Source organism: Triturus cristatus, chromosome 5_1 (assembly GCF_964204655.1).
Source record: "Triturus cristatus chromosome 5_1, aTriCri1.1, whole genome shotgun sequence".
In the NCBI taxonomy this organism is placed as follows: domain Eukaryota; kingdom Metazoa; phylum Chordata; class Amphibia; order Caudata; family Salamandridae; genus Triturus; species Triturus cristatus.
In genome coordinates this window covers 762,271,977-762,285,157 of record NC_140587.1, presented here as the reverse complement: position 1 = coordinate 762,285,157, position 13,181 = coordinate 762,271,977, and positions in this window count along the sequence as shown.

The following is a 13,181-nucleotide window of genomic DNA, read 5'->3' as shown; positions in this document are numbered from 1 at the left end:
GATTCCTTTTGTTGAAGTTGTGATTATTATTTTCTGTTTTGGGAGAAATTTAAATGTGAGGAACATGTAAAATAATATGGACTATGTTTTCACGATAAATTAAGGTGTACTGGTATAAAAAAAGAATAGTTTAAGGGTTTGAGGTTGGACTCAGTAATGCAAATACATACAGCATCACTAAGGCTGGTTGCCCTTGCTGGAGTGTAGGCAGTCACCCAGGTTACAAATGGTGCTGGTCTGAAAAAGCAGTTTGGACATGTGCTTTTTTAAGAATCTGAAAAGTGGATTCATAATGTGTCAGTCTGTAAAAGTGATTATCACTTGCCAAAAAAAAGAGTAGTAAGTGTGCTTTCAAATTGGCAAAGAAATTTCGTTTTGTGACTAATGTGAAAACATGACTCTGTGTGCAAATAGGAATTACAGGCAGAGATTTATTGCGTATTGCTCTGGTGATTTCACAGTTGCATTAGATGGAAAGGGGGAGCCATTTTTTGGTGCAGAAGCAGACTCTTAGCACACACCCAGCTGCTTACCGTGTGGAATCATGTACAGTATTCACAAGCGAGTGGGGTTTGAGGTTTCAGTCAGTAATGCAAATGCATTCAGCATCACTAAGGCTGGTTGCCCTTGCTGGAGTGTAGGCAGTCACCCAGGTTACAAATGGTGCTGGTCTGAAAAAGCAGTTTGGACATGTGCTTTTTTAAGAATCTGAAAAGTGGATTCATAATGTGTCAGTCTGTAAAAGTGATTATCACTTGCCAAAAAAAAGAGTAGTAAGTGTGCTTTCAAATTGGCAAAGAAATTTCGTTTTGTGACTAATGTGAAAACATGACTCTGTGTGCAAATAGGAATTACAGGCAGAGATTTATTGCGTATTGCTCTGGTGATTTCACAGTTGCATTAGATGGAAAGGGGGAGCCATTTTTTGGTGCAGAAGCAGACTCTTAGCACACACCCAGCTGCTTACCATGTGGAATCATGCACAGTATTCACAAGTGAGTGGGGTTTGAGGTTTCAGTCAGTAATGCAAATACATAGGGCATCACTAAGGCTGGTTGCCCTTGCTGGAGTGTAGGCAGTCACCCAGGTTACAAATGGTGCTGGTCTGAAAAAGCAGTTTGGACATGTGCTTTTTTAAGAATCTGAAAAGTGGATTCATAATGTGTCAGTCTGTAAAAGTGATTATCACTTGCCAAAAAAAAGAGTAGTAAGTGTGCTTTCAAATTGGCAAAGAAATTTCGTTTTGTGACTAATGTGAAAACATGACTCTGTGTGCAAATAGGAATTACAGGCAGAGATTTATTGCGTATTGCTCTGGTGATTTCACAGTTGCATTAGATGGAAAGGGGGAGCCATTTTTTGGTGCAGAAGCAGACTCTTAGCACACACCCAGCTGCTTACCATGTGGAATCATGCACAGTATTCACAAGCGAGTGGGGTTTGAGGTTTCAGTCAGTAATGCAAATACATACAGCATCACTAAGGCTGGTTGCCCTTGCTGGAGTGTAGGCAGTCACCCAGGTTACAAATGGTGCTGGTCTGAAAAAGCAGTTTGGACATGTGCTTTTTTAAGAATCTGAAAAGTGGATTCATAATGTGTCAGTCTGTAAAAGTGTTTATCACTTGCCAAAAAAAAGAGTAGTAAGTGTGCTTTCAAATTGGCAAAGAAATTTCGTTTTGTGACTAATGTGAAAACATGACTCTGTGTGCAAATAGGAATTACAGGCAGAGATTTATTGCGTATTGCTCTGGTGATTTCACAGTTGCATTAGATGGAAAGGGGGAGCCATTTTTTGGTGCAGAAGCAGACTCTTAGCACACACCCAGCTGCTTACCATGTGGAATCATGCACAGTATTCAGAAGCAAGTGGGGTTTGAGGTTTCAGTCAGTAATGCAAATACATTCAGCATCACTAAGGCTGGTTGCCCTTGCTGGAGTGTAGGCAGTCACCCAGGTTACAAATGGTGCTGGTCTGAAAAAGCAGTTTGGACATGTGCTTTTTTAAGAATCTGAAAAGTGGATTCATAATGTGTCAGTCTGTAAAAGTGTTTATCACTTGCCAAAAAAAAGAGTAGTAAGTGTGCTTTCAAAATGGCAAAGAAATTTCGTTTTGTGACTAATGTGAAAACATGACTCTGTGTGCATATAGGAATTACAGGCAGAGATTTATTGCGTATTGCTCTGGTGATTTCACAGTTGCATTAGATGGAAAGGGGGAGCCATTTTTTGGTGCAGAAGCAGACTCTTAGCACACACCCAGCTGCTTACCCTGTGGAATCATGCACAGTATTCACAAGCGAGTGGGGTTTGAGGTTTCAGTCAGTAATGCAAATACATACAGCATCACTAAGGCTGGTTGCCCTTGCTGGAGTGTAGGCAGTCACCCAGGTTACACATGGTGCTGGTCTGAAAAAGCAGTTTTCTGCCTAATTTCAAAGCATGACTTTGTGTGCACACAGGAATTATTTTTAGAAATTTAATTTGTGAAGGTGTTATTGTGATTTTCATTTATAGGAAAGGGGTTTATAGTATTTTAAGATTTCTAAAGAACATAAAAAATGTAGTAATATATTTAAATAAAATAAAGGAATTTTTTTTTAGTTTTTTTCAGGTATTGCTGAAGAGCAGTGAACAAAATTTAAGATGCCTACAAAATCCAGAGTAAAGAAAGACCACAAAAAAAACCTATATTTGAAGACAACTGGAGGACCTAAGTTAGTTGGAGATGCTCATGTTGGGAAAAAGAAAAAATCTTCTGGTAAGCAAACAAAAGATTTTTTAAAGAACATATTCAAAAAAAGGAAAAATGTACAAAATGTCTGTACTGGAAAAAATGTTTTCAATAGAAAAGGAGAGGAAAAAATTGAGCATTTAGTTAATGCAAATATACCTTCTGCAACTAAAAAGATAAACTTAAACAGAAAAACAGTGTTTAAAGAGATACGTAGAAAAATGTTTCAGAGAAGAGTTATGTCCAATTTGATAAAGGATGTGAAGAAATATAAGCAAAAGGCTAAGTTTTATAAGAGAAAAAAAGAAATTGAAGCCATTGCAGCAAAGGCATTAGAATTAAAAAGGAAACTATTCATTTTAATTTTGAATAGGATGCGTACGTTAGATAAAATGGTTAATGTACTGAAATCACAAAGCAAAAGGAAAAGAGTAGTGAACAGAACAAACTTTTGTAAAGTGTTTTTAGGAAAATGGATGCATAGTTCAAGTAGTGAACCTTTTTTTAATGAAGAGAGCTATTTTCAAAGTAATAGTTTGCTGCATGCAGTTGACACCAGAGGTCGTGCTTACGAAGTGAAAAATGGTTGCATAATGGAGAAGGAGATAATGGTTCCAAGAGATGAGGTACAAGTGATGGCGGATGAGGCTATGGGGAGACGTCCTAAAGCCCCAGTGTACACTTGGAATTGTAGTAGTATTTGCACTGTGCGTCAGGAATCTATTGATAAATTTCATGAGTTTCTAAGATAATATAGTAAAAAAAAGTGTAAAACAGAAAATTAAGGTGCTTCAAAGTCTGGATCCATGCAGAGTGAGAGAGAATACTGGTTTGCAGGGTCATTCTCTGGCTTGTCTATCTAGAAAAGTGTGTAATAGTGTTTTCCATCATTTTAGGATGCTGGCTGTTCATCATACTGAAATGAGAAAGTTTGTGAGACGGTTGTATTTTGCTAAAAGTCCAGCTATAAAGTTAGATGAATTGAATAGGGCTCTGTTCCGTGGAACGGTATCAGATGTAGAGAAGGTTGTTGATGAAATTCAGTTTTGTTACTTTGGTCCTGAACAAAACAGTGCAGAAAAGGACACAGTAAATGAGGAAGAAGTGGAAGAGAATGTAGAACCCTCTGTAAGTAAGACATTTAATGATCACATAACAACATTTGCAATAATCTCTAATGAAAGACCAAATATTACTTGTATTTGTTGCCGCAGAACTCATTATAGAAAACAAACTAGGAATGTTGATCTCTACAGAAAAAGTGAAAATGAAGATAATTATAAGTGGAAGGATTTTGCCACATATATATTTCTTGAAAATTGTTTTGAATTGGGTGAAGATAGCGTATTTGTAAATACTGTTACAACAAGTTAGAGGAAAATAGAATGCCGACCAGAGCTGTACATAATAATTTAGAATTGGATGCTATTCCTGCTGAACTTTCTGAATTAAATACATATGAGTCTATACTCATTCAATGTGTTCATCCATTCCAGACCATAGTACGTATGGAGCCCAAAACTGGTAAATTACCTCCTTCAGATTTACTGAGAGGTTTAAAAGGTAGAGTGGTGTATTTGCCCTTGGATTTGAAAAACATATGGAAACTATTGATGCGGATACTTTGGAAACTGAACCATTAATTATTCTGGTTAATGGTGTACCTACAAAGAATAAGAAGATTTGGCAGGAGCTGGTAGATGTACGGAAAGTACAAAGAGCAAATTTGTATTTGAAAAGGAATAACAAATGGTATGAATCAATTTATATAGAAGAAGAAGAAGAAGAAGATTTACAAGAAGACACAGAAACACCAACTGGACAAATTGAAAAAGTGGACAAGTCAAAGGAAGAAGAAATTTATGAACATTTTAGCATACATCCTCTTCATTCAAAAGAATTTATGGGAGACTATATTGATCTATTTCAGATGAAGAAAGCAAAAGGAACTCCCGTGAGTGTATGGGAGGAGAGCTTGGAAGCTCGATGTTTTCCCCAGCTGTTTCCTAAAGGAAAAGGAGGACGATACGATGAACGTCCGGAACAGATTCCAGCTTCTGAGTATCGGACTACAAGACTATATGCTGAAGATCCCAGATTTCGACAAAGTATTCCTTATTTGTTCCATCTTTTATTTGAAAGCGACTTGTCTGCATTGTCTTATGCAGTAAATCACATTTTAAAAAGTGGAGTACATTTACAAAATGTGTCTGCTAAGGATTTTATGGAGAAAGTGCAGCACCGAGATGATCATTTGGAAACACAACTGATCAATCTGATGGCTTGTCAGCGTGGGACAAATGAATATTGGTACCGACGCCATGGTGAATTAAAATGCATGTTACGGAATTTAGGAACACCAACATGGTTCGTTACCCTAAGCTGTGCGGAGTACGCTTGCGATGATTTACTGGATTTTCTACGAGAGGCAAATTCAAACATTAAAAACATCGAATACAAGACAGCAGGAGAACTGTGCTCATTGGATCCGGTTAATGTTTGCAGATATTTCAATCATAGATTTGAGGCTATGATGTCGTTCATCTGCAATAAAAAAAATCCACCTCTAGGAGAAGTAGTGGATTTCTTTTGGAGAAAAGAGTTCCAGGCAAGAGGTGCTCCTCATATTCATATGCTGTTGTGGATCAAGGATGCCCCAAAGTTTGGAACAGATGCTGATGAAGCAGTGTTATCTTACATTGAAGAATATGCAACATGTGCTATACCAAAAAGCACAGAAGAGAAAAAGTTAAAGGAGCAAGTTTTACGTTTCCAAAGTCATCGGTGTGGAAAATACTGTCGACGGAAATACAAGAGCAAAGATAAATACTACACTAAATGTCGATTTGGATTTCCTAGACCTGTTCTTTCAAATGGAAGAGTAAACAGTTTTATGTCATCTGTGAGACATACTATCACAAGAAAATCACCTAAGAATACCTACAACCTTAAAAGAAAAGAAGTATCAAAAAATATAAATGACTACAACCCAGTCATTTTATCCATGTGGAACGCTAACATGGATATACAGTATGTAGCTGACAATTCCATTGCTGTTGCTCGATATGTAACGTCTTACATTACGAAATCAGAAAAAACAGAATTGAAGGAAATGTGGGAAGAGATTTCTCATGAGAAAACTGTCAGTAAGAAGCTGTACAGTTTCAGTTTGAAGATGTTATCGCATCGAGACATTGGATCCTACGAATGTTCAGATAGGTTATCTTCTGCAAGTCTCTACTCGAAATCAAGAAGAATGATTTGGGCAAGTTTAGGCCTTGCAGCAATGAGAAATCGGGTACTGAAATCTGTTGGAGAAATTGAATATTTGGCCGAGAATGACCCAGAAAGTACAGATATTTTGAAATCAAACATGTTGGACACATATTATCCCAAGAGAAGTCATCATCTGGAGAACATGTGTCTCTATGAAGTGCTGCAGAACTACATTTATTCACGGAAAGCCACAGAAGACATCAACAATGGAAAATATAAAGTCATTGGTGAGGAAGGATGTTTGGTGAAGCAAACAAAAGGAAGTTTGATAAATCACAGGAAGCTGAGTTGCGACACTACTGACAAAAAGGAATTTTACTACTTGGCTCTTTTACAGCTGTTTAAACCATGGCGTACAGAGGATGAACTACTGGGAGAATTTCAAAGCTATGAAGATTCTTTTAATGCTTGCAAAGACAGCATACAATGCAGTACATTCTCAACTTATCTGCAAATGTTAAATGAAGAAATTGAACAGGAAACTACAATTGCAGCAGAAATAGCTAGAGACAGTTCTCAGGACAGCCAAAGTTCAGGAACACTCAGTCAAGATCCCCTAGGACAACCAATCGTTGAAAATGAAGCATCAATAGCCATGAATGAAGTGGAAACGGCTATGAATCAAGCTCAAGAAGAATTTATAGACTTACAAAATTTGGAAAGACAACTGAACGAAGAGCAGCAACAAATTTATGAAGTGATCAGAAACAAAATTGATCACGGATTTCTACATGAAAAAAAAGAGTGCTCATGCACATCATTTCATCCAATCAGGATGGATGTAAGCGGACAAGCTGGAACTGGAAAAAGTTTCCTTATTAAAGTCATCAGAAGCTACCTACAGCAAAAAACGGATTCTACTTTGTCTTGTGTGGTTACTGCTCCAACTGGGTTAGCAGCATATAACATAAAAGGAATCACTTTACATCGTTTGCTAATGTTACCAGTGGAGCATGAGAACAAAATACAATACAACAAGCTAACTGGAGAAGCATGCTTGGAAGTTTCAAGAGTATTGAAGAAGATGCAAGTTCTCATTATTGATGAGGTGAGCATGGTATCAAACTTAATGCTTGCCTTTGTGCATTTAAGAATGCAGCAAATTCTGAAGACAGACTATGACGTGTTATTTGGAGGAAAACACGTCATAGTTTTTGGAGATCTTTTGCAACTTACTCCAGTTAAAGGACAACCAGTGTTTAATACTGTGACACATGAAGACACGAAGAAGTCATTGGGAAGCATCGGTAATACGAATATTTGTTCCTCCTTTGAGTACAAGGAACTTACTACTAATATGAGGCAAGCAAACGATGAAGAATATGGAAGTATTCTGAAAGATATCAGAATTGGACTACTCACTGAAGCTGGCAAAAAAGCATTACAGAGTCGGCTGCTACATAATTTATTTCCAAAGGAAGAAATAGTTGCAGAGAAGATATACAAGAACATTGCAGAAAAGAAAAGTGTCATCTGCTTAATGCCAACTCTACGTGAATGCTCAATATTCAATGAGGAGCTTTTGAAATTGGAAAAGGAAGATATCAGGAAATTGGAAGCAGTGGACAAAATTGAGGATGGAAGAATTACTGTCACATTAACAGGCACACTGAAAAATAAATTGGATTCACTAGAGAAGAACATTTCCAAAACAGCTGGATTAGAAAAAAATCTATATGTTTGCATGAACTGTAGAGTATTTTTAAGGAGAAATTTGGATGTTGAAAAAGGTTTAGTTAATGGAGCTATGGGAAGAGTTGTGGGTTTTATTAATTATCAGAAAAAAGATGGAATTGAATGTTTAAAAATAAAATTTGATCAGATAGAAGAAGTTAAAGACATTTGTCGTTGTTCAGTTCGTTTCATGCTTGTGAAAGATTTATATGTACGTAGGAAGCAGTTTCCGTTTTCTCTAGCTTATGCTGTAACTATTCACAAGTCTCAAGGATTGACTGTAGATTGTGCATTTGTGAACATTGGTTCAACTGTGTTCAAAGAAGGTATTGCATATGTTGCTTTGTCACGAGTGAAAAAAGTATCAGGTTTATTCATGATAGACTTTGATGACTCAAAAGTTAGTGCTGATGCAAATTGTGTAAAGGAATATAATAGATTAAGAAGAAGCTATGCTCCTCATTTAGGTCAGTATCCTGTGTTGGAGAAACGTGTAGTTTCTCGTAAAAGGAGAAATGAGAATATCTGTAATGAAGATGTAGAGAGGAGGGAAAAAAAGAGGAGTGATGTAATTGCAAGCAAAAAGAAAAAGGAAAATGAAGAACAGGTTGTAGGATGTCATTTTGAAAATAGATCTGGTGTCAACTGCTACGCAAATGTAGTGCTGAATGTTGCATTTTATCTGGAAAGTGTGCAAGAGCAGATAATAGTAAATCAGGGAAAAAGATTCTGTTCTGAGTTGAGTCTCCTTTTTCAAAAGCTGAGTAATGATAAAACTCAAATAGAAAGTGCTACTGAAATTAGAAAACTTTTAGATGTATGTTCAGGACGAACACAGTTTTCTCAAAATGTACAGCAAGACGCACAGGAATTCTTGATGTTTTTTCTTCAGGTACTGGAAGAAGAAGGGGTTCCCATTGAAAATGTATTTGGTCTCTCTTATAAATGGGAACATAGTTGTGAAAACTGTTATAATATATGTGGCTCTAATGTTGATTCTGAAAGGTTTATTTATTTAACATTGCCAGAAAGTAAAACAGTCACTTTTGCTAAATTAGTTAAAGATGCTAATCATAGCATGGAATGCAGTGAGTGTCAATCTGACATGTTTTCAACGTTAATTTTAAAGGAATACGGACAGTATGTAATTTTAATGATGCAACGCTGTAAAGCTGATGGTTCAAAATTAGATACTTTAATAAAGAAGTTTACAGGACAGCAATTATCAATTTCAGGGAAAACTTTTGTAACAGTTGCAATAATTTTCCATGATGGACCTACTGTAACTTCTGGACATTACACAGTTTATCTCAAATGTGAAAAAGGCTGGACACTGTGTAATGATTCCCAATTGATTTTTAAGAAACGTTTGCCTTTTGATTTAGCAAATTCCTATCTAATCTTCCTGAAACCTAAATTTTAGAGAGATTTGGCAAGATCTGTACAAAACAATTTTACCATTTTATTGGATTACCATTGGAATTTTCAAAAAAAATGATTTTACAAATTATCATTTGGCCTAATGGAAAGGTAACCAATTGTAATGTGGACTTTTTCAATTTTTAATGAAACTTTGGAAAACCAAAAATTTTGAAAAAATCGGTAACATCTGCACAATTTAAATTTTGGAATGTTATTGGATTGCCATTGGAAATTTATTCAAAAAAGATTTTTAAAATTACTATTTGGCCATGCGGAAAGGTAAACAATTCTATTGTGGACTTATTTAATTATTAATAAATCTTTCGGAAACCAAAATGTTACAGAGAATCGGTGAGATCTGTACAATTTAAACTTTAGATTTTTATTGGATTACCATTGGAAATTTAATCAAAAAAGAATTTTAAAATTACTATTTGGCCTAAAGGAAATGGAACCAGATGTATTGTGGAGTTATGTGAGATATATTATTGTGATTATACTTCTGAAACAAAAATATCAGACGGTATTTTAAAGAAATAAGTATTGATATTAGATGATATTTTTTAAGAATATTATGCATTTCTCTAAAGTTATGTTTATGCAAAAAGAGATTGTGGGCTTTTTTAAAACAATCTTTGAGATTGTTAATTTTTTTTTTGCCCGCTGTTAAATGATGAATGCAATTGCTTTCACAATTTATAGTGAAATGCAATATATTCTGAAAACAGCAAAAAAAAGGCAAACATTTTTTGGGGAAAAATATGTAAATATGTGTACTGTATTATAAAATGTTTTATTAAATATTAATACTTTTTTCTTTTTTTTCAGATTGAGATTTTCGAAAACTAGAACCATTTTTAAAGCAATTTAAAAAAAATTTAAATGAATAAATATTTTTTTGAGTGGGTATGGTAAGTCAAAAATATCATGGTCCCTTTTTTCCACTTCTCTACAATCACATTTTCAGTTTTTCATTGTAGTCTCTCAAGGACCTTGTAATGTGATAATTGATTTTTAGTGTTTTAAAAAAAAATAAAAAATTACGCGTACCGTACGCGTACGGTAAAAAAAAAATTAAAAAAAGTTTTTAAAAACATATATAAAAAATAGATGAAAGGTAAGGTTGGCTCTTAAAAGAGCCGTTGTGTTCATGCAGGGACAGAGGAAAGAAAGAATGGGAATATTAGACGGTACGACAAGTGTGCTGATCTATTAAATTGTTCACTAGGGAAATACTGGTCTCCCTATAACAAATTAGATCATGACAAGTGGCACACCGTATTTCAACCCTCAGAAACCGAGGGTTAGTTTCCAGAGGACCAGAAAAAGGAGATGCTCCCCCCACAGATGAAGGCCTCACCTGACCTGCAGAAGAAGGACTCGGCACTGCAGATGATGGTCCAGGCTGAGCTGCTGTGGATGTGCTTGGTTGATTTACTGAAGGGTTACCTTCAGTAAGTCGAGCATGTGTCCTTCTGTGTACATCCTTAAGGTGTCTCATCATGGTGTGATTCCCAAAGGAATACTTCCTGTCGGGATTCCCTCTTGAAAGTACACGGCCACACAGCTTACAAGTCACTAAGGGTGCATTTACCTTTTGCTGGCCCTCTGGAAAAGAAAAATACTCCCATATGTAAGAGGTCTTTTGTTTCCTCGCTCTCTGCCTCAAGGTAGTGCTGCTAGCCTCACTCTCAGAAGGGCTCTGCTGTTCTGCCATCGTATCACAAAGACAACCCAGCTCCTTCTCCTAAGGGATCACAAGCAGAAATGAGGGGAATGGGTGTGGTGTAGGAGAGTTCTAGAACTGAAAGTAGTTTCAACCAATCAAAAGTTGTGTTTCATGATCACATGACCAACCGTACGCTTACGGTGCGCTTACGGTGCGCTTACGGCAAAAGTACGCATGCGTGTAAAAAAGACACGCGCTCGCGCGCATGCGCATAACAGTCACTCCCCAACACTTCCGCGTAACGTGCGCGTGTAGCGTACACACGTACGCGCCCCACGTGCAGTACGCGCGGCTACGCAAATTGCGTAACTATACGCAAACAGCGTAGATAAATTACGGACATTGCGTAAACCGTACGCTTACCGTACGCGCACTAAAAAAAAATAAAAAAAAAAAAAGGAAAAAAAAAATATGTATTGCTAATAAATTTTACCTGTTTATTTTTAAAAAATTGTAAAATAAAAACATATTGTAGAATTTTTAAAATTTAACCATAGTCTTTAAAAAAGGATAGACAATTAAAATAAAAATATGTAAAAAAAAAAGAAGAAGAAAAAAAAAAAATTAGCATTTAAAAAACCTTGCAAATTCACTGAAAAAACCATGGGTTTCACTCACGTTATAGTTAGGAATTAGCATTTAAAAAACCTTGCAAATTCACTGAAAAAACCATGGGTTTCACACACGTTATAGTTAGGAATTAGCATTTAAAAAACCTTAGAAATTCAATGAAAAAACCAAAGGTTTCACACATGTTATAGTTAGCTGGACATTTCACTTGTAAAAAACCATTGAAATTCCCCCGTTATAGTTAGTTCAGCTAACTATAACTCGCGCGCCCGCAATCCACTACTGATGACGTCACATATTACATCACTCATGACATGGTCAGTGACATCACTCATGACATTATCCTTGTGACAGAGTGGTAGACCTCCTCTCACCCTAATATAACCTTTGATACAAACATTCAAAAATAGAGACTGAAATTTTCAAAAAAATGGACATACCAATACCAGTTACAACAACCTATTCAGTAATTGTAAGATCCACATACACATCCACTCATCCACCAACAGTCCTATACAGTCACTCATACATGTACTCACACATCATATGTACTCATACACCTAAACATCCTGTAACGCAATGCCACTCATCCATAGACTTACTCACACACATAGTCACTCATGCTAATAAAGAATCAAACATCCATTTACTTGCATATACAGTTATACACACACCACCACACTTACTTTTACAGAAACTTACACATACTTAGTCTTTTAAACAATCACTTATAGAAACACATACTTATTCATACAGGAACTCTACCAATCTCTCACTCTCACATATACTCACTTATAAACACCAATAGTCACATATACTAGTTTAAAACATATGTAGTTACTTATGAAGACACTATTGAGACAGTCATTCACTCACTAACACACCCATGCACACACTCATCCACCCATACAGTCCTGCACACATGCTGTCTTCAACACATACAAACAGTGAGTCACTCATTCATGCATCTATGCACTACGTAATACCCCCCACCGCACCATGAAGACACTCAGACACTCATACTGATACTCAAAAAACCAACTAATAACCTATATAGACACTCATGTACCTACTCACCAACCCATGCAGCCACTTATACACAAAGTGAGAGACTGATACAGGTATTTACACATTTAAACATTACTCACTTAGCCATGTATTCAAAAAGATACACTTAATCAGTCAGTAATACAATCAATTTTTCAAAAACAAATCATCAATTTAGACACTTATATACTCATTTATTCTTCCATCGACCTTGAGATATACATATATTAAACATATTTAATTTTCAGAAAAACACACATTCACTGGATGATGTCATCAGTGATGTCATTTGAGATGTCATCAGTGATGTCATGAGTGATGTCACTGACCATGTCATGAGTGATGTAATATGTGACGTCATCAGTAGTGGATTGCGGGCGCGCGAGTTATAGTTAGCTGAACTAACTATAACGGGGGAATTTCAATGGTTTTTTACGAGTGAAATGTCCAGCTAACTATAACATGTGTGAAACCTTTGGTTTTTTCATTGAATATATATATATATATATATATTTCATTGGATGCTGTCAGCATGAAAGTGAATAAAATCAGGTAGTGTATTAGACGTCTTGGGGAGAATTCTTATTATAGGCTGCCGTTTAAAAAAAGAACTGTAATACAGACATTGATATGCTTTTGAATCTGTGGAGTAAACCATACCTGCTGTATCTCATTTGGACGTAGCATGGTCCTTCTAGAACGTGCTGTGAAATTGTGACCTACTGGTTCCA